General features: G+C 39.1%; 1 pseudogene; it reads right to left on the reverse strand.

The window, feature by feature from the left end:
- The window catches only part of LOC105943787, a 30,899-nt pseudogene extending 10,578 nt beyond the window's left edge, over positions 1 to 20,321 (reverse strand).
- Between the last annotated feature and the right edge of the window lie 6,796 nt (positions 20,322 to 27,117).

Genomic DNA, 27,117 nt, shown 5'->3' on the forward strand with positions numbered 1-27,117 from the left:
TGTTCCTGGATTGGAAGAATAAATATTGTGAAAATGGCAATCTTACCAAAAGTAATCTACACATTTAATGCAATCCCTATCAAAATTCCAAAGGCATTCTTCATGGAAATAGAAAAAAACAATCCAAAAATTAATTTGGAATCACAAAAACCCTCGAATATCTACAACACTTTTCAAGTCCCTAAGGTTTATTTCAGTTGACTGCAGTCAAAAAGTTTCAGTTCTTAAAATCTATTTACATATTAGAGCTAACTAACCAATGTCTTTTCATAGGTTTTATGGATTCTTTTCCTATTGTTTATATTTAAAGTGACTGTTAAAATAGTATGAGACAACCAATTTTGCTGTATAATAATTGTCTGAGATTATTTTCAAACAATATATTTTAAATATTGTTTATCCAATAACAACTCATATAAAAATAAAGTCATTTTATAACTATTAAAGTACATTCTATTTTTTTCATATATAGATATTTTAATAGATAGATACTTTAATTCACATTCTTATTATAAGTACTACATTTCAAAGAATTTCTATTGCTTAAGGAAAAGGAAACTTTATTTATAATCTTATTTATAAAGGACAGTATAAAGTACAAACATCATCTTTGACATTCTAATAATTAGCCATCACTAAATGACTTTTCTTAAGAGCTTGTATGTTATAAGAACTGTGATTTACATAAGAACAATGAATTTGAAGATTTTACAAAATCAAGACAATTAGAACATTTCTTTAAAAATACTTCATTTAAATGCATAGGAAGACTAAAGATAATTGCAGCAATTATTTTGTCATGAAAAATGCCCAGATTTCAGCTTCTAATTAATCACTTTGCCAGGCACTGAAAAGTATCATGGGATATTTTTATTACTCCAATACATTTTTAGTAATCATAGAAATGATTGATTAAGAACAGAAGTTGAGAACTAATTGAAAGTGTAGCCAAAGAACCCTAACTATTGGGCTTCTCATTTGCATTAATTTCTTCCTAGACACTAATAGAAAACTCTAGCAAGGCATTCATTTCACTCAGTATCAACTTGTTTTGCAAGACCAGTGCAAAAAATTCAAGCAGTTTCCATTTATATGTTGTATATTGTAAGTCATCAGATAGTGGTGGAGTAGTTGTATTTTTAAGATTCAAGAAAAGGTAAAGTGAATTTTAAGTGAATTTATTGACATGGGAAAGTGAAATTTTTATGTCAACTGAGTGACTTCTATGTATAGCCAAGTAATTGGTAACAATCTGGTGGACATGAATTCTAATCTGCCAGCTGACATGCCTTCTAGACTTGGTAATTCAGTGACTAAGTCATCATAGAACATGTCCCACTGCACCTTACATTTTATGTATGTACACAGTGGCAGAGAAACAAAATTTAAAATGTACAGAGCAAGGAAGTCATAGGATTTTCTTTATTAAATCTGCAAGCTCAAAACACTTAATTGTAATAAATTTCTAGTAAAATTTTCTTATCAGGGATATGCTCAATGATTTGAAGTATGAAATTATATATGTACCATATTTTTACTATCTCAGAGAAATCAAGCAAAAGATATAAAATTCTAATTTTCTATCTAAAACAACTGTAGTGGTACTGCAAACAATAGGCAAAGCATTTGTAAATTCAAATCTCACAAACAAATCAAACTGTGACCAAGCAGAGTAGAGGAAATGCTGAAATACTTCCCCAGTTCCTCCTTTAAATTATATTACAAAATTATTACAAAAAATCATTGAGGTAGACTTCCAGTTTCTAGCTCCAGTTCTTTTAAAAATCACTGCTCAGTCATGACTCATAGAAATCTGACAAGATTTAAAATTGGTAATATTTCTGCAGCCCCAAAGAGAGAGGATGATTGAATGTTAGCCTGAGTCTGAAAAGACAGATAGATAAACATCAGGATTTATGAGAAACAAAACTCATAGCTGAAGCTACCATGAGGGCTAATGCCCAGGTCAGAAATCTGAACTACAACTGTTGCCCTGCTCAATGCTTAATGTATGGGATACAGTCAGGGAAGGAGGATATAAACTCAAGCATTTTCATAGGACTTGACAGAGAGAAATTCCCTGGGTTTACTCTACTACCAAAACTTCACAAGGACACATGAAAAGAAGAAAACTAGAAACCAGTATCTCTGGTGAACATAGATGCAACAGTTTTCAACATAATATTACCAATTGAATTCAAGCGTATATCCAAATGAGCATATCCTACAATTAAGTTATATTCCTTCTAGGGATGCAAGGAAGTTTAACACATGCAAATCAATAAATAAGGTATAGCCTGTCAACAGGATAGAGGATGAAAATTATATGAATACAGATAAAACAATTGATACAATTCAGCATCCCTTCATGATGAAAGCTTCAAACAATATATATGTGTGACACACCCCCAGTAAACATCTTGCTGAGTAGATAAAACACTGATAGAATTCCCTCTATGATCACTAGTAAAATAATGGGGTCAACTCTCACCACTGTTATTCAATGTAATATTAGAAATTTTATGTAGAATAATTAAGAAAGAGAAAAAATAATATTTTCAAATAGCAAAGAAGAAGTACAATGGTCCCAAGTTTAAGGTGATACTTATTCTATGCATAGAAAAAATGCTAATAAATACACAAACAACTCTTAGGTCTGATAAAACTCAGCAAGTTGGCAGGTTATAAAATCAACGCACAAACGTTAGTAGCGTCTGTATAAACCAAAAGTAAATTTTGTGAAAGAAATATTGAAGATAATCTCATTCACCATGGCCACAAGAAACACACACACACTTACATAAGGACGTGTATGACGTCTAAATTGGAAATTTAAAGAAAACAAAGGTAGAATGACTTGCCATCTTCATGTTAAAAGGATATTGCTACCCAAAGCAAATATAGATTAATTACAATTACAATCAAAATACTAAAGATATTATTTACATAGCTAGGAAAGAAAGAAAATTCTGAAATTTATGAGGGAGAATAAAATATCACAAATAACACAAATAAATTTTATACAAAAAGAACCACACTCAAGGTATCACAATTTGCACCATGAAGACATACTACAAAGCTATAATAACCCATGCACCTGATATTGGCATAGGATAGACACATATACCAATGAAAAAGAAGGTAAAACACATAAATAAATTCACACATTTGAGAAAGGACAGCTCTTCAACAAAGGCTGCTGGACAAAGAGATGCCTACATTCAGAAAACTAAAATTTGACCCTTAGTTCTTACTTTGTACAAGAGCAACTCAAATGTAAGACCTGATATTCTGAAACTAGTACAAAAATAAAAGGAAACATTTTACACCATTAGTATAGTGAACACTTTTCTGGATAGCACTGCAAAAGTCCAGGAAACAAAATCAAAAATTGGTAAATAGGATGAGATCAAACTGAAAATCATCTAGAGGCTTGATCCTCAGCATGGCAGTGCTGGGAGGTGATGAAGTTGGGTCATTGATGTGCGGCCCTAGGAAGGCATTAAAGCAGCTCTCAAGGAGTCCTAGCTACTCCTTGTGAATGGACTGTTCTAAAAGGGCAAGAATGATGTCGCCTGCTCTCTGGCTCCCTGAATCATCATATCATCTCCCCTCTTGTAGGCGAATGTGCTTCCCCATGGTGCCTTCTACCATTTCCAAAATTCCAAGATACATAAACACCTTTTCTTTCAAAGAATATGTGGTGGTTTAAATAGATGGCCCCCAATATGTTCAGTTGTTTGTTTGTAGTTTGCATCTGCAGCCACCTGGCTGGAGGCAGTGTCACTGGGTGGATCTTAAGGTATGATGGTGGCTTTCAGATTACAATCTAAAGATATGCAAAGTGTGCCTTGCTGGAGTTCCTGAAGTATGCTGTGTGGCTTTTGGCTTTTTTGGCTTGTGCTTCTGTCTCTATGTTTGTTCCTGTGAAAGCAGGCCAGCTTTTTCTGCCTTTATGGAACTTCCTCTGAATCTGTAAGCTTCAATAAATCCCTTCCTCCATAAATGTGCTTGGTTTGGAAGTTCATCTCAGTGAACCTGAAGCTGTTTGCTACAGAATCCAGCCCAGATATTATGTTATAATAATGGAAGTGGAATAATCCATGAGGTATAAGAAATTTTTGTACTTGCTGCTCTTTTTTTTCTGTAAGAATGATACTGTTCTAAAAATAAATCTTGATGATGGTGCATGTGTCTGGATTTTGTTTGCAGTGTCTAGAGTCTATGGTGTGCCTGTTCTCTCTTCCTTACACTCTCTTACCCTCTCTCTCATAAAAGTAAATAAATAAATAAATTACAATCATAAATATACCAATAGATTATAACATTTAAACTTATGAGATGATGTCTGTGATATTAAACATTTATTATTTATTGTTACTTTATTTGAAACTATATAAATGGGCTCATATTACCTAATTTATTCTTCATAACTTTATAGTCTTTCATTTCAAAAATATCCATAAGTACGGGACAATTATTTTTCACATTTAAACAAGTAAATAAATAAAATAAATGATTTGGGGCTAGGGAGTTTGCTCAGTGGTTAAAGGCACTTACTTGCAAAGCCTGATGGCCTGTGTTTGCCCAGTACCCACATACAGCCAGATACACAAAGTGGGGCATGCAACTAGAGTTTCTTTGAAGTGGCAGGAGGCCCTAGTGTGTCTTCAGTCATTCTTTCTGAGTTTCACCATATGCATCCAACAACATATTGAAGTCTTGATCTCATAACAGCATCAAAGTCATCATGACTAACATTTTTCATTTAACTCTTCTCACCCTCTACAGTCCAAATGATAGTATTAAACATTTACTAGACCAATTTAAAGCACATAAGTTCTTTATTCTACATTTAATTTGATGTAAAATTCTGTCATTCTCATTAAATCTATGTAAGCCTTTCCACAGCTACTTTTCCTTAAGGGCCTGTCACTGGCAGATCCATTTTATAAAACTCCCTGGCTTATAATTTGAATTGGTTTTGTGTATATATTGGGCCCAGGTGACACCCCAGTGCTAATGGAAAGTTAAACATAAGTACTGCTCTCACAGCAAGCCTGACAACCTTCCCAGAGAGGTGGTGATAGACACTGGAGGAACTCAAACCTCATCAAAGCAGAAACTCAAAAGATGCTAAGAGCTAAACACTAAAGTAGACATAATACACTTGCCAAGACTCGGGGGACATCATGGAAGAGGAATGGGAAACATTGTAAGAGCCACGGGGTGGGAAGGAATATCCTGAGTCATTATACTCCCACAGTGACTAACTGCTGCATTCATGACCCATAACTATATGGTCCATATGATAAAGTTACTAACTAATAACAATTGAATTATTTCCCATTTTCAGCAGAATATATATTAAGTTATAAAACATGGAGTCTTCGTTTGCTCAATGGAAAATACTATCTACAAAGTAGCTTGAACTATCCAAATTTTTTTTCTCACATTTATCGAGGCTATAAGTCCATGGTTAAGGTGCATAGCAACTTGGTTTCTGCTGAAGACTTTCTTTGGGACATATGTATGAATCTTTCATGGTACAGAAACTAAGTATCTCCACCTCACTTCCACAGCTAATTGAGTGAAGCATCTCAAGCTAGGTTAGTTGATCTATGTGCAATCTTCCTGTCATCATCATCACATATCTAGCAACCAATAGGATGGTCATAGGCTGTAAACTCATTGAATATTATTTAAACTTCTAAAATTTCTTATAGAGCATATCTAGTAATATTGCTTGGAGTAAAACTAATTTAGCTAATACATTCTCTTAAAAACTATATAGTAAAATTTTATTAGGTAATCACTAGACTTAAAACCTGGAGAAGGTATGATAAAGACTATCCTCAATCCTCTCCTGTCCCTCTCTCTCTCTCTCTTTTCTCTCTTTCTCTTTTATATTACCTCTATTTTTCTTCCTTCTTCTACCTTGGCACTGACCTGTAACTCCCAGTACCAGCATGTGGGTAACATCCATCATGAGCTATTGATCAGAGAGACTTAAAAGGTTTCCCAAAAGAAGACAGAATTCTGCGACAGTACTTGATGACACACCAAAGGTTAATGGTAAGGTCCTACTGCCAAAGACCATATGCTGTTGGGATGAAACATGGAGTGACCTGGCTGGAATCTGGAAAAAAGTCAATCACCAGACAGTTAGCTCCTCTAGTGCCAGAAGGTATTACCTGAGCCACTGGAGGAAAATGACAAACATCTTTCTACACAACTCCTGGTCTAAGCTACTCAGCTGCAATCAACCTGACGTGATACTCACACAAGTAAAATAGTGGCACACAGCTGTGGTGGCTAAAAGATCCTCTCAATGGAATGGAACCCATACCTGGAATGGCAGAGAAGTCAGAACCATATCCAAAAATGAGCCCACTCTACAAAATCAAGCTCCCACCAATAGTGGGCTACAAGAGGGCATACACCTATTAAATTCTTTCTAAAATAATAATGGGTATCCATGTATCTTGCTCTGACCTCACTTTCTGTTGGAGAATTTGGTTCTCTTTTTCAGATGGATGCAGAACCTGAGGATGGAATCAGCGTATTGCATCTAACCAGGGCACCAGCTGAAGCCACAGAGTTAGTGGGGAAATGAGCAAGAGATTCTTTCTCAGAAACCTGGTATCAGCACAAGGGTGAAGGAGATAGACACAGAGAACACTCAACAACTCCTACCAAATCAGAGATCCATAGCCACAGAGACTCCCAAGATCTCATCACTGAAATAAACCTAAAATGAACCGAACAAGGCTCAGGGAAATTCATGGAAGAGGGGTCAAAAAGATTGTTAGAGCCATAAGTTGGGTCATTATGCACAGAGACATTGCCTGTCCCCAATAACTGATGGCCACCCCCACAATGCAAGACTTACAATCCTCATCGAGAGAAAACAAGGAGAAGGCTAATGATGGTACCATCATGGCTGTATATACACTACATACAAAACTAATAATAAAATGTCCAATTTTTTTATAAAGGAAAGAAAAAAGGGCTAGGGAACTTTAATCATCAACCCTATTCTCACCTGCTTTTTCAAAATCATTTTATATAGAGAATTTAATAGGTGTAGGCCCTCTTGTAGCCCATGATTGATGGTAGCTTGATACTGGAGAATGGGCTTATGTTTAGATTTGGTTCTGACTTGTTTCCCAGCTCCAGCTATGGGTCCTGTACCAATGAGGGGATCAGTTAGCCAACTCAAGAGCAGTTGGTCCCCCCCTCCCCATGGCTGTGTGCCACTATTGCATTTGTGTAGGCATCACAGAAGGTTAGTTGCTGCTAAGTAGATTAGACCATGAGTTGCTTGGACAGATATTGGTCATTTCCCCCAGTCGCCCATGTAGCACCTTCTGGCACTAGACACACTGTCTGGGGACTGACTCTCTCCTGGCTTCCAGCCATGCTGGTCCATTTTACATGTCAGCTGCATATGGTGTCTTCAGCAATAGGGTCTTACCACTAACTTTTGGTGGGTCATCTAGTACTCTGACAGAAATTTGTCATTCTTTTTTTTTTTTTAATTTAAATTATTAGTTTTCTTTTCAGCAAATACAGGCAGTTTGGTACCATTGTTTAGGCTCATCTATGATCTACCCCCACCCATTGGACCCTACTTGTTGATGTAAATGGGTCGTGCATTGTGGAGTTAGCCCACAGTTATTGGTATGATAAATGTCTCTGCAAATCATGACCCAACATGTGACTCTGACATTCTTTCTGCCCCCTCTTCCGCATAATTTCCCTGAGCCATGTTGGGTTCATTTGTGGTCTGCTTCAGTGCTGAGGTGTTGGGGGCCTCTGAGGCTCTGACTCTCTGATTTGGTAGGAGTTGATTTTTCTCTGTGTTGGTCTCCTTTCCCTTTGTGCTGGTATCTGGTTCACAGGAAAACATCACCCTTGTTTGTTTCGCCAATTGCCCTTAGTTTCAGTTGGGCCCCCTTTGAGGTATGTTGGGGCAGCTCACTCCTTAGGATCTGCATCTATCTAAAAAAGAGAAGCAGATTCTCCAATGGAGAGTAAGTTATCACCCAGAAAATTGAGATAACACTAGCTTTTTTGATAGAGAGTTTGATAGGTGTAGGCCCTCTTGTACTCCATGATTGATGGTAGCTTGATATTGGAGAGTGGGCTTGTGTTTGGGTATGGTTCTGACTTGTTTCCCAGTTCCAGCTATGGGTCTAGTACCACTGAGGGGATCAGTTAGCCAAATCAAGAGCAGTTGGTTCCTCACCATGGCTGTGTGCCACTATTTCACTTGTGTGGGCATCACATCAGGTTATTTGTTGCTAAGTAGGTTAGACAATGAGTTGCTTGGACAGATATTGGTCATTTCCCCCAGTCACCCATGTAGCACCTTCTCGCACTAGACATGCTGACTGTCTGGGGACTGACTCTCTCCTGGCTTCCAACCATGCCATTCCATTTTATGTGTCAGCTGGCCTTTGGTGGGTCATTGAGTACTCTGACAGAAGTCTATCATTGTTTTGGGAAACCTTGTAGGTTTCTCTGATCAAAAGCTCATTGTGGATGGTAGGCCCAAGCTGGAAGTGGGGGCTACAGGTCAGTGCCCACTAAGAAATTGAGGAAAAATATAACTAATATACAAGAGTTAGAGAGGAGAGAGAGAGAGGGGAGAGGGAGGGAGGGAAGATGTAGAAGATTTAGGTTAGTCTTGATCCTACCCTCTCCAGTGTCTTGTGGTTCAAGTGTTTCCTGTAAGGGTCTAGTGAAGGTTCAGCCATTTGGTCTGTCTTTTAGGAAGTAGAATTTTATGGTACCATTGCCATTTGGGTCTAGATTAGTGTCGTTTTATATCATTGTTTATCTTTAGGAATCTTCAGAACAATCAATTTTCATAGCTAATTTTTGGTCAGAAGTCCTCTATAATCTTTTCTTTTCTTAACAGGTGGTTCAGACGTGTGTCTACAAGAGTCAGTCAGTCATGAGTGCCTTTTAGTCTCATCATTTGTAAGCTAATGACAGACAAATCTGCTATTCTTCCATAGATCAAAGAATCACACAGACCTGTTTTCATAGAACTATTTTACATTATAATGCACAATAAAAGGCACGTGTAGCATATAATGGCCTGTTGTCACAAGAACTAAATAAATAACCTTATTAAAAATTAATTGAGAATGCATGAATTAAAGAACAATTAGTGTTTTTATACAAGCATTTTAAGTGCTAATTGTTTTGGGGGTGGGGGCACATTTAATCTTTTTGAAAAGTGTGGGCTGCTGCAAAAGTGCTGATATGTAACATGAAATTATTACAGAAAGGATCTAAAACACTTTATCAGTAGCCTATAATGCATTGAAGAAATATCTGTTGGCTGATCTTTGTGTGACTGGCAGATATTCAGCACAATCACAAACAGTAACAAAGAATATTCAGAGAATATAGACCACAATCAGTTGACTTAATTGAAGGCTTATTGCTGGTTGGTTCCCATGAAATCAGACTCAGGTTTGATAGGTGTGAGTTAAATAAGTTGGACTGAATAGATGGCTTAGCAATTAAGGTGCTTGCTTGAAAGCCAAAGGACCCAAATAAGTCCAATGCACAAGGTGTTGCATGCAACTGGAATTCATTTGCTGTGGCTAGAGATCTTGGTGTGCCCATTCTCTCTGCCTCTCTATCTCTCTTTCAAATAAATAAAAATAAAACACTAAAAGAAAGAATTATTAGGATTCTTTTTATTCTGTAAGTGATAAGAGAAGATATTTCCAAATATTCTTCTTTCTCAAAACTTACAGTGTTTTGTTTTGTCCCATGCACCTTTATGCTAATTAAATAATAGATTGTTTAAGAAGTGGATAAACTACACTGAATAAGTGTTTGCCATAGAAAATTAACATTGCACCTCACCAGGGCACCAACTGAAGCCCTGGAGATATTGCCTAATGGTTAAGGCACTTGCCTGCAAAGAAGCCTGGTTCTATTCCCCAGTATACACATAAGCCAGATATGCATTGGTCTGGAGTTTGTTTGCAGTGGCTGGAGGACCTGGCATGCCCATTCTCTCTCCCTCCCTCCCTCCCTCTCTCTCTCTCTCTCTCTCTCTCTCTCTCACACACACACACACACACACACACACACACACACACACACACACACACACCATCTGCCTTTCTCCATCTCTCTTTCATTTTTTTTTTAAGTTTAAAGAAACAACAGAGTGAAAGTGATAAATGCCAATGACAAATATTATTTTTATTTACTTACTGTCATTCGTGGTTTGAATTTCTGAGTCCCAATTGTTCACATTTAGAATGTTTGGTTTCTAGGTGAAGGTACTCTTTTGAAGGCTGTGGAGCCTTAAAATTGTGTTGTCTGGCTTGTGCAAGATCACTAGGGATGAGCCTGTGAAGGCTGTGTTCACTCTTGGTTCTCACCTGTCTTCTGTGCTTCCTGGTCAGGAGGCATATGAGGATCTGTCAGAATGTCTACCACTCCTGGCCCACTGTGATGGACCACAAAATCTGAAATTGTGAGCCAAAATCAACCTTTCTTCCCTTAAATTGCTTCTGTCAGATATTTTGTCACAGTGAGGTAATAGTAACTAATCTAATTTTAAGTCAGTATCTATAAAATATTTTGTAAGTATATACCAGGAACTCTCAACTTAACTTCCTAGTTATTATCAATCTGGATATTAACACCTTTCTTTCCGTTCCTACCCAACTTCCCTGTAGCACTAACTTTTCACCATAGTCTCTCCAACAATATAAACCAATGACTAGACAAGATTCTTTTCTACATTAACATGAAACTATTCTTTTTAAAACCAGTTTTAAGGAGTTCTGCAGTTTCCTTGACGATAACAGTAAGATAGCTATTAGGATAAAAGTAACTCTTCTATTATATTATATTACATTTGTTTGTTTATTTATTTCTTTCACAGAATCATTCAGTAATATAACCTGATAATATTTGCAAACCTACTTTAAAGTGGTTATATGTATATGTATACATATATATGTAGAATATATATATGTCTGTGTGTGTGTGTCTTAATTGATTACTTGTATCATTATACCAAATTTACCTCTAATTGTAAATCTATAATCACTATTTTTGAAAGTGTTGCCTCAATGACATGCCCAGCATTTCCAGAAAAGAAATTAAATTTTTCTAACTTTAAATTTGTTATTCATATATAAAAATAGGTGATTTATTTATAAATGTGGATTAATAATTCAAATTAAGATATTTTGGAGTTTTTATACTAAACTCGTGTTTCATAATTTGCTCTAAGAACTAAAAGAATGTACAAAAAGTGTTTTACTCACAATTGTGTTTTATGATAACAAATGATTTTGTTAGAAACAGTAACAGAAAAAAAAAGTGTGCTTGAAACCCAAGCAAAATCAGAAGCAAGCTTGAAGTCCAAGGGTTAGTATGTCGCTCTCCCAACATCAACATGAGACAGCTGTTTCAAGTGTTATCTACTAGGTTAACACACAAAGACATTTCTGTTTGGAATATTTCTAGGGATTCACTTACTTGGGCAAAGTTCTGAGCTCTTAGATGTGTCAGGGAGGTCCTAGGCCTCAGGATCAGGCAGAGTATCCTGAGAAACAGAGATTACCTCTCAGGAGCTCATCAAGTCACAGCTGGTCTTGCAGCGTGCTGGGTTTAAGTGAACCAGGCCTGATGAGTTAAAGTTTATTTTCCAACTGGTTTTCACACAGACACCAGCAACTCTGCTTCACTTACATTATGTATATGTCCTTCATTTCATTATCAAAACCCAATTTCATATCTGCACATTTCTAGGAATGCATACTTTCTTCTTTATTATTAAATTTATATCCTTTACATAAAAGAAGGTCTGTAAAGTTCATCAACATTTTTAAAAATTTATTTACTTAAGTTTTATTAACATTTTCCATGGTTATAAAAAAAATCCCATGGTAATACCCTCCATCCCCCCCACACTTTCCCCTTTGAAATTCCATTCTCCATCATATTACCTCCCCATCTCAATCATTGTACTTACATATATACAATAACAACCTATTAAGCACCCTCCACCCTTCCTTTCTCTTACCTTTATATCTCCTTTTTAACTTACGGACCTCTGCTACTAAGTATTTTCCTTCTCAGGCAGAAGCCAAATCATCTGTAGCTAGGATCCACATATGAGGGAGAACATGTGGCGCTTGGCTTTCTGGGCCTGGGTTACCTCACTTAGTATAATCCTTTCCAGATCCATCCATTTTTCTGCAAATTTCATAACTTCATTTTTTTTTACCACTGAGTAGAACTCCATTGTATAAATGTGCTACATCTTCATTATCCACTCATTAGTTGAGGGACATCTAGGCTGGTTTCATTTACCAGCTATTATAAATTGAGCAGCAATAAACATGGTTGAGCACGTACTTCTAAAGAAATAAGATGAGTCCTTAGGATATATGCCTAGAAGTGCTATAGCTGAGTCATATGGTAGATCAATCTTTAGCTGTTTTAGGAACCTCCACACTGATTTCCACAATGGCTGGACCAGATTGCCTTCCCACCAGCTGTGTAGGAGGGATCCTCTTTTTCCACATCCCTGCCAACATTTATGATCATTTGATTTCATGATGGTAGCGAATCTGACAGGAGTGAGATGGAATCTCAATGTAATTTTAGTCTGCATTTCCCTGATTACTAGTGACGTAGAACTTTTTTTAGATGCTTATATGCCATTTGTATTTCTTCCTTTGAGAGTGCTCTATTTAGCTCCAAAGCCCATTTTTTGATTGGCTTGTTTGATTCCTTATTAACTTTTTGAGTTCTTTGTATATCCTAGATATTAATCCCCTATAATACATATATAGCTGGTGAAGATTTTTTTTCCCATTCTGTAGGTTGCCTCTTTGCTTTTTACACTCTGTCCTCTGCAGTGCAAAATCTTTGTAATTTCATGAGGTCCCAGTGATTAATCTGTGGTTTTATTGCCTGAGCAATTGGGGTTGTATTCATAAGGTCTTTGCCAAGACAAATATGTTGAAGGGTTTCCCCAACTTCCTCTAGCAGTTTCAGAGTTTCAGGTCTGATGTTAAGGTCTTTAATCCATTTGGACTTAATTCTTGGGCATAGAGAGAGAGAACAATCTATTTTCATCCTTCTGCAGATATATATCCAGTTTTCAAAACACCATTTGCTGAAGAGGCTGTCTTTTCTCCAATGAGTATTTTTGGCATTTTTATCAAATATCAGGTGGCTATAGCTACTTGGGCTTACATCTGGGTCCTTTATTCTGTTCCATTGCTCTACATGTCTGTTTTGTGCCAGATTCACATTGTTTTCTTACTGTGACTCTGTAGTATAGGTTAAAATCAGGTATGGTGATACCACCAGCCTTATTTTTGTTGCTCAGTATTATTTTAGATATTCGAGGTTTTTGTGATTTCAAATGAATTTTTGAATTGTTTTTATTTCCATGAAGAATGCCTTTGGAATTTTGATAGGGATTGCATTAAATGTGTAGATTGCTTTTGGTAAGATTGCCATTTTCACAATATTGATTCTTCCAATCCAGAAACAAGGGATATTTCTCCACTTCCTAGTGCCTTCTGCGATTACTCACTTGAGTGTTTTAAAGTTCTCATTGTAGAGATTCTTTACGTCTTTGGTTAGGTTTATTCCAAGGTACTTTATTTATTTATTTATTTATTTTGATGCAATTGTGTATGGGAGTGATTCTCTGATTTCATCCTCTGTGTGTTTGTTGTTAGCATATAGGATGGCTACCAATTTCTGTGTGTTTATTTTGTATCCTGCTACATGGCTGTAGGTTTTTATCAGCTCTAACAGTTTGCTAGTAGAATCTTTAAGGTCCTCTATGTATAGAATCATGTCATCTGCAAATAATGATGACTTGATCTCTTCCTTTCCAATTTATAGCCCTTTTATGTGTGTCTCTTGCCTTATTGCTATGGCTAAGACTTCCAAAACTATGTTAAATAAAAGTGGGGACAGTGGACACCCTTGTCTCGTTCCTGATTTTAGTGGAAAAGCTTCCAGTTTTTCCCCATTTAGTAATATGTTCGCTGTAGGCTTGTCATAAATAGATTTTATTATTTTGAGATATGTTCCTTCTATTCCCAGTCTCTGTAGGACTTTTATCATGAAGGGATGTTGAATTTTGTCAAATGCTTTTTCTGCATCTATTGAGATGATCATGTAATTTTTTTTTCCTTCAATCCATTTATATAACATATTACTTCTATCAATTTGTGTATATTGAACCGTGTCCCCATCTCTGGGATAAAGCCTACTTGCTCAGGGTGAATGATCTTTTGGATATATTCATGTATTTTGTTTGCCAATATTTTGTTGAGAATTTTTGCATCTATGTTCATGAGGGAGATTGGTCTGTAATTTTCTTTCTTTGTTCTATCTTTGACTGGTTTTGGTATCAGGGTGATGCTGGCCTCATAGAAGGAGTTTGGTAGAATTCCTTCTTTTTCTATTTCCTGGAAAAGCTTAAGAAGCAATGGTGTTAGCTCTTCCTTAAAGGTCTGGTAAAATTCAGCAGCGAATCCATCTTGGCCTGGGCTTTTTTTAGTTGGGAGATTATTGATAACTGTTCGGATCTCCATGTTTGTTATAGGTCTATTTAAGTGATTAATCTCATTTTGATTTAATTTAGGTAGGTCAATGTAGTTCAAGGAAATCATCCATTTCTTTCAGATTTTCAGACTTTTTGGAGTATATGCTTTTCTAGTATGTCCCTATGATTTTTTGAATTTCTCTGGAATCTGTTGTGATGTTACCTTTTTCATTTCTGATTTTATTAATTTGTGTCTCTTCTCTCCTTCTTTTGGCCAGATTTGATAAGGGTTTATCAATCTTGTTTATCTTTTCAAAGATCCAACTCCTTGTTTCATTAATTGTTTGGATTGTTTATTTTTTGTTACTATTTCATTAATTTCTGCCATCATCTTAATTATTCCTTCCCATCTACTGATTTTTGGTTTGTCATGTTCTTCTTTTTTCAAGGCTTTAAGGTGAAGCATTAGGTCATTTACTTGCAACCTTTCTAATTTCTTAATATAGTCACTTAAGGCTATAAATTTACCTCTTAGAACTGCCTTCAAAGTGTCCCAGAGATTTTGGCATACTGTGTTCCCATTATCGTTTGACTATATAAATTTTTTGATTTCCTTCTTGATTTTTTCATTGACCTATTCATCATTTAATAGGGTATTGTTTAGTTTTTATGATTTTGTTTATGCTCTATAGCCTTTCTTGCTACTGATTTGTAGTGTAATTTCCTTTGGGTCAGATACAATGCAAGGATTTATTTCTATTTTTCTGGATTTGTTAAGATTTGCTTTGTGTCCTAATATATGGTCCATTTTAGAGAATATTCCATGTGCTGCTGAAAAGAATGTATGTTATGCAGCATTTGGATGAAATGTCCTGTATATATCTGTTAGGTCCATTCCTTCTATGACCTCATTTAGTCCAGATGACTCTCTGTTTATTTTTTCCTGGGATGACCTGTCAATTGATGAGAGTGCAGTTTTAAAGTCACCCACCACCACTGTGTTTGGTGTTATCTGTGACCTTAGTTCTAATAATGTTTGTTTGGTGAATTTGGGAGCCACCAAGATAGGTGCACATATGTTTAGGATTGTAATGTCCTCCTGTAGGAGTGTGCCTTTAATCAATGTGAAGTGACCTTCCTTATCTTTCTTTTTTTAAAATTATTTGTTTATTTATCTGAGAGCGACAGACACAGAGAGAAAGACAGATAGAGGGAGAGAGAGAGAATGGGCGCGCCAGGGCTTCCAGCCTGTGCAAACGAACTCCAGATGCGTGTGCCCCCGTGTGCATCTGGCTAACGTGGGACCTGGGGAAGTGAGCCTCGAACTGGGGTACTTAGTTTTCACAGGCAAGTGCTTAACCACTAAGCCATCTCTCCAGCCCTCCTTATCATTCTTGACCAACATTGGACTGAAGTCTACCTTGTCAGTATTAGGATAGCAACCCCTGCTTGTTTTCTAGGGCCATTTGCTTAAAAAAACATTTTCCAACCTTTCACCCTAACGTAATATCTATCCTTTGTAGAAAGGTGAGTTTCTTGGAGACAGTGAATTGTAGGATCCTGCTTTTTTTTTTAATTTTATTTATTTATTTATTTGAGAGTGACAGACACAGAGAGAAACACATATAGAGGGAGAGAGAGAGAATGGGCGGGCCAGGGCTTCCAGCCTCTGCAAATGAAGTCCAGATGCGTGCGCCCCCTTGTGCATCTGGATAATGTGGGACCTGGGGAACCAAGCCTCAAACCGGGATCCCTAGGCTTCACAGGGAAGCGCTTAACTGCTAAGCCATCTCTCCAGCCCAGGATCCGGCTTTTTAGCCAAGTCTGCAAACCTATGTCTTTTGGGTGGGGCATTGTGGCTGTTGTTATTAAGAGATATTATTGAAAGGTGTGTATTTATGTTTACCTTTTTTTTTTTTTTTGTGGTTCCATGGGGCGAGCCCCCTGTCCTGCAGGATAAGAACGACCACCAGATGAAGATCCTTCTTGATCACACTTTATTGGAGAGCCTCTTGGTTAACAGGAAAGCTGATGGCGAGGGGCAAGGGGCGCAGGAGTGTAGCTGCTTTTATAGGGCAGAATACTATGGGGCACCTGCTGATTGGCTGCCATAGGCTCACCCGCCCACAGGAGCCATGGGATAGGCTTGGGACAAGGTGCGTCAAGCACATGCGCAACCTCAAGCGAGGTTGGCGCCAAAGCGCTGCCTAAATAAGGAATTGTTTACCTCAAGACTGGCAGGAAGCCAGCGCCATCTTGTAATGGCATCTGCATTAGCTCCCTACAGTTCCCCCTTTTTTATTAACTTATGGCATAGCTCAGGAAAAATAGCCACCTTCCCGATCAGGTCTGCACCTCATGATGTGTTGACTGATCAAGGGAAGAAGTTCAACCTCCCCTTCCTCAGTGCAATGGGACAGATCCCCTGAGAGTGCAAAGGCGGCGGTCAAACAAAAGCTACCAGATCCCTGCCCATCCTCGTGCAATGGGTACTCTGAGACCCTGAGGGTGCAAGGGCCAGGGGAGCTATTTGCCTTTTAGAGCTGACAGCCAAATTTGGGGGGAGGAACCACTTTCCAAGGCAGCGAGTGCTTGAGAAATGACCATCTTGTCTCTCTTGGTCTGGGTTCACAGGCGGCAAATCAACCAGAGGCAAAGTACACATCCTCCCAGGCAGCACACTAGGAACATTCCCATTCCTACCCATTCCTTAAAATAAGAGAACACTCTTTAGATGGGAATTTAGGGCTGTCTGAGTCTCCAGAGCCACGGTAGTGGAGGAGGCCAAACTATTCAAAGTTTCAGCAGTCTGTACCGAAGTGGCCATGGCCATACCGGCTGCTGTGGCAGCAGCTGCTATTGCAGCCACAGCCGCTATCACCGCTGCCGTGATACCAAAATCTCTTTTTTGTCTGAATAGCGATAGCCTGCTGGGGGCCTCTACAGGCACGGGGACCCACCAGGGCACCTAAGGACCATAGCATACTAAGAACGAACAGAAATGGTGGATGAACACACGCCGGCGCAGGGGCAAAGGAAGTATTCCTCCCACAGCCATGTCCAATGTCATTAACACCCTCTTCCACTTGATTCTCCGAATGGAGAGTCCCGGGCACATTATTGCAAGCTACAAGTCCTCCTTGTAACAGTACAAAGGGTGTAAAGTCCGTGTAGCTGCCATTTGTCCCACATAAAATCCACTTTGAAAGTGGAGTTGTAAAGAAGCGAGGGAAGACCGTGGCAGAATGGAGCACCAGCATAGGTTTGGGAAAGGTTGACAGAATACCCCAACGTGGCTCTCCTTTAATGGATTCCAGGCACAGGAGGAAGATTATCCACAAGACCTTTATCATCTCCGACCTGATGGACCTTACTGTCTTCTGGACCCTCCTCCGGAGATCGCTTGACTGTCCTCACCAGCCGGGCTGGAACCCAATGAGGGGAATCCTGTTCCTGTGGAAAAACACAAACAGCTCCCCTGGATCTTATTATAACAAGATCCGGTCCTTTCCATTTATTTATCTAAGACATCCTTCCACATCACCATCTCACTAGATGATTGAATCACATGTTGACTGTGCCTGTCAGCTGAAGATTTATCATTGTTGTCTAAAATTAAAAAATTAAGGGTAAAAAGGGCTAAGGAAACTCTCTCCTTGGGGGTCGCATTTTCTGCTATCCCCCTTTTTTGTTTAAAGAAAAGAGCTTTTAGACTTTTATTGGCTCTTTCTACTATACCTTGACCTTGTGGGTTGTAAGGAAGGCCAGTGGTATGAGCAACCTGCATTTGGGCACAGAAGGCTCGAAAGCCACCAGATGAGTACGCTGGGCCATTATCAGTTTTTAGGTGGTGTGGCTTTCCCCAAGCAGCCCAGGCCTCTAGGCAGTGAGTTTTGACATGAGAGACCTTCTCACCTGCCAATGGAGAGGCGAAAATAACGCCTGAACAAGTGTCCACTGAGACATGTAGGTATTTTAATCTTCCAAACTGTGGAAGATGTGTCACATCCATTTGACAAAGGTCTCCAAGACGTAGGCCCCGGGGGTTAACACCCACATGTGGTGAGGGTAAAAAGGTGACACAAGACTGACAAGATTTTACAATGTCTCGTGGCTCATCTCTGGAAATGGAGAATTTCTTTCTCAAGGTGTTTGCAGGAACATGATATAATCTATGGAATTCAGTAGCTGAAGCTTTTGTATCTTCCAGAGAAATCATGGCAAGCCTAGTGGCCCGGTCCATGAGGTCATTAGCCTGTGATAAGGGGCCAGGCAGTAGTGAATGTGCCCGAATATGAGTTACATAGAAAGGGCAAGTTCGCTGCAAAATTAAAGACTGAAGTTGTAAAAGAATATTAGACACTAGACTAGTAGAGCGAACCGAAGCGGCAATCTCTAGGCCAGCAACCGCATTAGCTACATGTAGGGAATCCGTGAACAAGTTAGAAGAAGTAGAGAATGTCTGAAAGACCTCCAAAACAATTAGGCATTCAACAATTTTGAGGGGAATCGGGTCTAAACATTCTTACTATAGGCTCCGAGCCCTGTACCAAGTAGGCCCCACGACCAGACTTTGAACCATCAGTAAAGATGGCAGGGGCTGATGTAATAGGCTCCTGAACAGTGATTTTAGGAAAGTAAACCAGACTATTTTCAACAAAGGACAAAATAGGGCTCGAGCCTGTGTCTGAGCATTATCTGTAGCCAAAGATTTCCACTCAAGGAACTGGCCTTTTGAAAGACAAGCCTTTGCCAACTCTGTCCAATCTGTAGGAGTCAAAGGAGCTGTAATGATCCTGCACAACAGCGCAACGGAATAATCTGCACCTGGTTCAAAATCCTTGACAGCCTGAATCAAATCCTTTAGTTGTTTATAGGGAACTGGTTCATGTCTCCTTTGTTGAGTTACTGGGTCCTCAAAAACGGGAAAAGCGGAGGCCAGCCGTGACCAGGTTTTTGTTTTAATGAAGCGGCATGTGTCCCCAGGGGAGTTATAGGGTGGGGGTGCGGAAGGCTCTATCGACTGTAAAGGACCACACCCTTGGCCTTGAGGCCCCTTTGTTAGCAGAGGGCACCTAGGCGGGGACCTATATTGTTCCCTTTTATAACAGGCGGTGGCCTCCTTTTGTCTTTCCTCTTCCCCTTTAAATAATTTTTTTTCTTCCTCCTCTGCAGAATCCGAGCTAGCCTCCTCATCTGTGTCAAGTACATTTAAATGTGTAAGCTCCTCAATGGGAGGGTAGAGCCTGTCAAAGGCTCCTTTTTCCCCCTGGGGGGGGCAATTATAGATTTCACCTGTTTCTCTGAGCTCATCTTGTAAACTTTTTTCTGTATCTTGTCTTTGTTTTTCCCTTTTTATTTTTCCTTTTTTTCTAGGCCTATTGTGTGAATCCCCATTTGTATCTGACTCAGAAAGGCTATCCTGATGCCTTGCGAGAACTTCCTGTCCCCTTTTAATAAGTTCCATGTGGTTTTCTTTACTTAAGCAAGAGTGAATCAGCCGCCAAAATGGCAGTGTACCCTTACCAATTCTGTTCTCTTGTTTTGCTGCCTCCAATTCTCTACCTAATTTCTCCCAAGTAGGGAGAGAAAGGTCCCCCGAGACCGCAAACCAGGGCGCGATCGTATCTAGGTCTTTAACAATCTTTTTAATTGTTGCAGAGGAGATCCTAATGTTCATCTGCTTAAGCAATTCCTTTATCGGCTGGACAAAGTCAACAGTCACAAAACTCGCACCCTGAGAATTGCCCATGTTGCGCTCACAGCAAACGAAAAGGACAATAAACCACACAGGAATGAAAATAACAAGGATCAGGTAGGGATCTAAGTGAAAAAACATTATGACTGGGGATGACTTACCCACGTCTTCCTCTCCGTGTGTCAAGTTCTGGATCCTCTTCGGCCCCTCACCCAGTGACCACAAAGCACACAGCCTCCCAGGATTTCAGCACCACTTTGGGGCGAGCCCCCTGTCCTGCAGGAGAACAATGACCACCAGACGACAATCCTTGATCACACTTTATTGGAGAGCCTCTTGGTTAACAGGAAAGCTGATGGCGAGGGGCGAGGGACGCAGGAGTGTAGCTGCTTTAATAGGGCAGAATACTATGGGGTGCCTGCTGATTGGCTGCCATAGGCTCACCTGCCCACAGGAGCCACGGGATAGGCTTGGGACAAGGTACATCAAGCGCATGCGCAACCTCAAGCGAGGTTGGCACCGAGGCGCTGCCTAAATAAGGAATTGTTTACCTCAAGACTGGCAGGAAGCCAGCGCCATCTTGTAATGGCGTCTGCATTAGCTCCCTACAGTTCCATTTCTACCTTTGCTTTCTTGTGATAACTAGTATTTGAGTATTTCTTGTTTTTTCCAGTTTCCTTATATGTGTGCTTTTCCTTTTCTTCAGCACGGAGGGTCCTATCAAGTATTTTCAGTACAGGTGGTTTTGTCTTCAAATACTCCTTTAAACTACTTGTGTCATGGAATGTCTTTGTTTCTCTGTCTATTTGAATGGATAGCTTTGCAGGATAAAGTAACCTTGGTTGACAGTTGTTATCTTTCAGAACTTGGAATACATCACTCCAAGCCCTTCTGGCTTTAAAGTTTGTGTTGAATAATCTGCTCTAATCTTGATGGGCTTGCCTTTGTAGGTAACTTGATTTTTCTCTCTAATTGCTTTCAGTATTTTTTCCTTGGTTTGTGTGTTTGGCTGTTTGATTATAATCTAATGAGGAGAGGTTCTTTCCAGGTTTTGTCTGGCTGGGGTTTGAAAGGCTTCCTGTATCTGCATTTGCTTCTTTGTCCCAAATTAGGGGAAGTTTTCTTCTATGATTTTGTTGAAGATGCCTACTATGCCTTTGGAGCCGAATTCTTCTCATTCTACTATGCCCTGAATTCGTATATTTGAAGTTTTCATAGTGTCCCGAATATCTTGAAATTCCCTCTCATACTTTTCTATAAGTTTGTCTTTCTCTTTGTTGGGGTGTATTAGATCTGCCACCTGGTCTTCTAGCTTAGGTATTCTGTTCTTTCCTTCATCCATTCTACTGGTGAGATTTTCTACAGAGATTTTTATTTCATTAATTGTGTTCTTCATTGCTACTAATTCTGACTGGTTTGTCTTTATTATATCTATTTCCTTATTTATGTCTTGTATTGCCATCTTTGTTTCATGAAATTGGTGTCCTACATCTTCTTTGATTCCTTTGATTTCCTCTTTGAGTATCTCTTTGACTCCTTCGATTTGTTCTCTGACTTCTTTGAACATATTTACAATCATTCTTTTGAAATATTTCTCAGGCATTTCCTCTAACTTGTTCTCACTGGAAGTCATTTCTGATGCATTAATACATTAGGTGGATTTATATTGTCTTGCTTTTTAGTATTTCTTGTGTTATAATATATATATTTTTGCATCTTGGATTAAGTTAATGCTTGGATGTTCTAGCTAGCTAGGTATTCTTAGCTGTATCAATTGATTTGATGTTATATATCTTCAGGATAGGAGCTTAAGGTGTTAGGTGTGGCTCTTAAGGCTCTCAGAGTTCTACAAAGCTGTTTCTAGGGGTTGATTTTCCCTGCTATGGGAGGATTCAAGTAGGCTGAGTGGAATAAAATACAGGTAGATTCTAAAATTTAAATAAACACTGTACACATTCAATCAAAAACAGCACTGAACCGAGCACCACATGGCTGGTCAACTCACAGGATCAGAGAATGCTGACTATAGAAATAGCAACAGACCCAGTTATACCCTTACTGAGCATCTACCCTAAAACCTTCAAACCAAAGGCCAGAGAGATTTGCTTAATCATTTTTGTAGTGGCTCAATTCGTAATAGCTGAAAGCTGGAATCAACCCAGATGTCCATCATTAGAAGAATGGATAACAAAGATGTGGTATATCTACACAATGGACTTCTATACAGCAGTAAGAAAAAAAATGACATAAAAAATTTGAGGAAAAATGGTTGAACCTGGAACAGATCATTCTCAGTGAACTTACCCAAACACAGATAAAAAATAGACACATAGTCTCACTGATCTACAACACCTAACCTGAATCTACCCAAGATACCTTACATACACAGAAAGCACCTCATGGACTAGACAATATGATGGATGGGAGAACAGGGAGGGCATCGAAGGGTGGAAAACATTAATCCAGACCCAAATGGCAATGGTACCATAAAATTCTACTTCCTAAAAGACAGACCAAATGGCTGAACCTTCACTAGACCCTTACAGGAAACACCTGAACCACAAGACACTGGAGAGGGTAGGATCAAGACTAACCTAAATCTTCTACATCTTCCCTCCCTCCCTCTCCCCCTCTCCCCTCTATCTCTCTCCTCTCTTACTCTTGTAGATTAGTTATGTTCTTCCTCAATTTCTTAGTGGACACTGGCCTGTAACCCCCACTTCCAGCTTGGGTTACCATCCACAATGAGCTTTTGATCAGAGAAACCTACAGGGTTTCCCAAAACAATGACAGACTTCTGTCAGAGTACTTGATAACCCACCAAAGGCCAGTGGTAAGACCCTATTGCGGAAGACTCCATATGCAGCTGACACGTAAAATGGAATGGGATGTTTGGAAGCCGGGAGAGAGTCAGTCCCTAGACAGCGTGTCTAGTGCCAGAAGGTGCTGCATAGGCGACTGGGGGAAATGACCAAGATCTGTCCAAGCAACTCATTGATTAACCTAACTAGCAACAAATAACCTGATGTGATGCCCACACAAGTGCAATAGTGGTACACAGCCATGGTAAGGAACCAACTGGTCTTGATTTAGCTAACTGATCCATTCAGTGGTACTAGACCCATAGCTGGAGCTGAGAAACAAGTCAGAACCATACCCAAACAAAAGCCCACTCTCCAATATCAAGCTACCATCAATCACGGGGTATAAGAGGGCCTACACCTATCAAACTGTCTATCAAGAAAGTAAGTGTTATCTCAATTTTCTGGGTGCTAACTTACTCTCCATTGGAGAATCTGCTTCTCTTTTTCAGATAGATGCAGATCCTAAGGAGAGAGCTGCCCCAACATACCTCAAACGGAGCCCAACTGAAACTAAGGACAACTGGCGAAACAAGCAAGAGTGATGTTTTCCTGTGAACCAGATACCAACACAAAGGGGAAGGAGACCAACGCAGAGAAAAATCAACTCCTACCAAATCAGAGAGCCAGAGCCTCAGAGGCCCCCAACACCTCAGCACTGAAGCAGACCATAAATAAACCCAACATGGCTCAGGGAAATTTTGCAGAAGAGGGGGTGGAAAGAATGTCAGTGTCACATGTTGGGTCATGATTTGCAGAGACATTTATCATACCAATAACTGTGGGCTAACTCCACAATGCACGACCCATTTACATCATCAAGGAGGGTCCAATGGGAGGGGGTAGATCATAGATGAGCCTAAACAATGGTACCAAGCTGACTGTATTTATTGAAAAGAAAATTAATAAATTAAATTTAAAAAAATAAATAAATAAAAATAAGGAAAAACAAAAAAAGATTATTTATAAAAAGCATGCTACTATCATAGTTATGTATTTCAATAAAGCAACAACTGGGTTGCAAATTATGAAATCAATTTTATAAATTATTTTTATTTGTTTTTTTCTTTTTTTTTAAAGAAATGGAAAGATCCCTCTGTGGTATGTACCATGACCTTCCTGTATCTCTTTGTTTCTAAATAACTTTGTGATTACATAGCATAGAATGTTTCTTGCCTCAGTTCTGCCTATATGACCTATATAACCTTGTGACTTCTTGAAATGCCCACCTCTTGTTTAACAGTATGTAACTTTGTGGTTTAACTCCCAACCTGTTTTTACTATAAACATCTGATAGTCCAAACAGTTTGGGCCTGTATCCTGAGATACCAACTTCTGGGATGCAGACCTAATGTACCTGCTTTCTTCTTTTTCTTTCCTTTCTACCCAATAAAACTTTGCCTCACAAAAAAAAAAAAAAGCACCAAATATTTATGCAAGAGAAGTTATTATGACAACCAGATCCTGTAGCAACAAAGAGGTTAAGATTTCTGGTCTGTTGAGGGATCCAAGTCAGCTTGTGACCAAGTGAGACCCTTCCCTGGTGCAATCAATCCCAGTTACATTTTTGGATGATTTTGTTCTCAGTCAAGTTGTTGGCTGTGTCGTTAGGCTACTGTTCTGATTTCTGGAACTGGGCACTGGCTTTTCCTGTGGGGCAAACCAAGCCTGGCAACTGTGGCCCTACAGAATGGCACCCCTGCTGCTGGAACTGCCAGTGCTGCTCCTGAAGCTGCTGCTGCTGGATCTGTCGCCACTACTGGGTCTGTCACCTCTGCTGGGTCCACCGCTGCTGCTGCTGCTTTAGCTGCCCCTGCTGGATCCTCCGCTGCTGCTGCTGGATCTGCCACTGCTTGGGCTGCTGCTGCTGGTGCTGGAGCTGCTTATGTTGCTGCCAGACTCTGCTCCTGCTTGAGTCCCACTGTTTGCCCAGGACTGCTGCTCTGTTCATTAGAGCTGGGCACAGGTGGTGGGGGAGGGGAGGGAACCACAGGTGCTGTGGTTCTCTCACTGTTCCACGTGTCTTTCTACCTTGTGATCTGCTTCTTCTTGCTTACTGCTGCTCTCCTTTCATGTTTCTTCAGTTGCGGAGAGCTACAGTGTGAGTGACAGCCTCCCTCACCTGGCTTTTCCTGTGGCTCTAGCTGAGCCTGGTGGCTTTCCAGTGTGCTGCTGCCACCAGGTCGGCAGACCTGCCAGGGCTGCTTTAACCTGCCTGTGTGGGCTCTGGATCTCTTCTACTTCTCCACTTCAATTTCCATTTCGATTTCCCATGCACCTCACTTTTTAGTAAAAGTGTGTATTTTGCTGAGTTTTGTTGGTCATTTTCCCTCTTAGGCTGCTTTGGCATGGTACCTAAGCTGCCATCTTAACCAGAAGAAGTTCAACAACTTTTGAATCAATAATGCAAAACCATTTATTATAAGTCTATTATAATTGTAATGACATAAATAAAGTGACTTTGTAAGTTTCTCATATTGAACTCCAATTTGGATTTAAAAGATAGAAGGGTAAAAACTCTCCAAACGTATTATCTAGTATATTTACTTGTCCTACTGGAATGATAAATGGAATTAGTTGTCACCATTCTAACAGTGAAAATAGACAACTGAAGTGAATTATGAATGGTCATTTCCTAAATGAGTGATCTATCTTGGTCAATAATTTTATATGTAGTAGAGAGTGATAACAGTGTTTGGATAAGAAGCAGTAGTTTACTTTCTCATGTCGATTTTATAAAAATTTTAAGGCTGATAATTACTAAAAGATCTTCCTTTTATTTTTATTTATTTTATTTTTTGGTTTTCCGAGGTAGGGTTTCACTCTAGTCCAGGCTGACCTGGAATTCACTATGTAGTCTCAGGGTCGCCTCTAACTCACGATGATTCTCCTACCTTTGTCTCCTGAGTGCTGGGATTAAAGGCATGTACCAGTACGCCCGGCAGGTCTTCCTTTTTAACATACTTTTTTAGCATTAGAAAATTAATAGGTGAAATAACTGTGATGTTAACAGGAAATTTTTTTGAGAAAATAGTCTAGGAGCAAAAGGAAATTAACAACTTAGAAAGGTCAGAAGGAAATATACATTTATTTTCTCACAAATGCAAATTAAAAACTTAAGGGAAAAGTACTAAACATTAGAATGGTTAAAAGAAAAATAACTGAAGAGAGAGAGTATTGAATAGCATGGGTGCTTTTAGGAACATCTCTATATTACTATTGGTGGTATTTTTCAATACAGTAAGCCAAAAGTACCCTGTGCATGTTAAAAACTGATGTTTTAAAACTCCTAGTCAGGCAATCAGTGAAAAGCTGGTAAAGAATGGATTTATTCCTGTTTATGGATTAATAGCTCATATTATGTTTACAAATAGAAGAGTACACAACAAAAGGAATTCATAATCTAACATGACACATCTTTATTTTTTTTAACTTTTAAAATTCATTTTTCTTTATTTATATGAGAATGACAGAGAGAGAAAGAGACAGATAGGGAGAGAAAGAGAGAGAATGGGTGTGCCAGGGCCTCCAGCCACTGCTAACGAACTCCAGACGCATGTGCTCCCTTGTGCATCTGGCTAACATGTGTCCTGGGGAAGTGAGCTTCAAACTGGGGTCTTTAGGCTTCACAGGCAAGTGCTTAACTTCTAAGCCATCTCTCCAGCCCATGACAAAGCTTTATATGGAAAAAACAAACAAAGCTGACAATGCAGCTCATCCACAGAAGTCAGGCATTCACATAAATGTGAAAATGCCAATCAGAAAACCTGTGTCCTGTGAATACCAGATGTGGTGTTTATCTGGGGAGGTGGGTGGCTGCTGTTGTATGAGGGATCATTAGAGGCTGGGGAATAGTCTGGTTATATTTCCAAGGTAAAACCATTTGGTATGTATTGAGGTGTATAATTAACACATCAGCATTTCCTGAGGTTAAATATAAATTTTAATTTAAAAGGCTAATATATCAATGCAAAATGAAACATTTAAAA

This window comes from Jaculus jaculus, chromosome 7 (assembly GCF_020740685.1).
Source record: "Jaculus jaculus isolate mJacJac1 chromosome 7, mJacJac1.mat.Y.cur, whole genome shotgun sequence".
Lineage (NCBI taxonomy): Eukaryota > Metazoa > Chordata > Mammalia > Rodentia > Dipodidae > Jaculus > Jaculus jaculus.